Below are 442 nucleotides of genomic sequence, written 5' to 3'. Positions count from 1 at the left end.
GCGGAGGAACTCGAGTAAAGCTGGAGCTGTAGGCAGCTGGGCAGAGGGGACGCTGATTCTATTAGAAGAACCGAGCTAAGTTGTGTTGGAGCTACCGAAAGAGCCGGCGGAGGCAGGGCTGAGGCCGCTGACTGCTGAACGGGCGGGGCTGAGCTCAGTTCCGGGTGGGCGAGGCAGCTGCCAGAGGGGCAGACGCCCGGGTGCGGCTCCTCCGCGACACGGGGGTGACAGCGCCGCGGTCCAGCACGCCATGCGCGACTTAGCCTCCTCCCCCCTCCCCGGCCTTGCACGTCGCTGCAGACCGCGCCACATTCCGCGCGGCGCGGTCACGTGACCTGTCGGGCATGGGTGACGTCAGCCGGGCGCGATCGCGATGGTGGCGGCGCGGCGGCGCGGCACCGGCTGTGGCGGCGGCGCGCCGGGACTGTGGGCCGCGCCGACG

Source organism: Pollicipes pollicipes, unplaced genomic scaffold (assembly GCF_011947565.3).
Source record: "Pollicipes pollicipes isolate AB1234 unplaced genomic scaffold, Ppol_2.1 Scaffold_4740;HRSCAF=5597_pilon_pilon_pilon, whole genome shotgun sequence".
Classification (NCBI taxonomy): Eukaryota; Metazoa; Arthropoda; class Thecostraca; order Pollicipedomorpha; family Pollicipedidae; genus Pollicipes; species Pollicipes pollicipes.
This window is presented reverse-complemented; position numbering follows the sequence as displayed.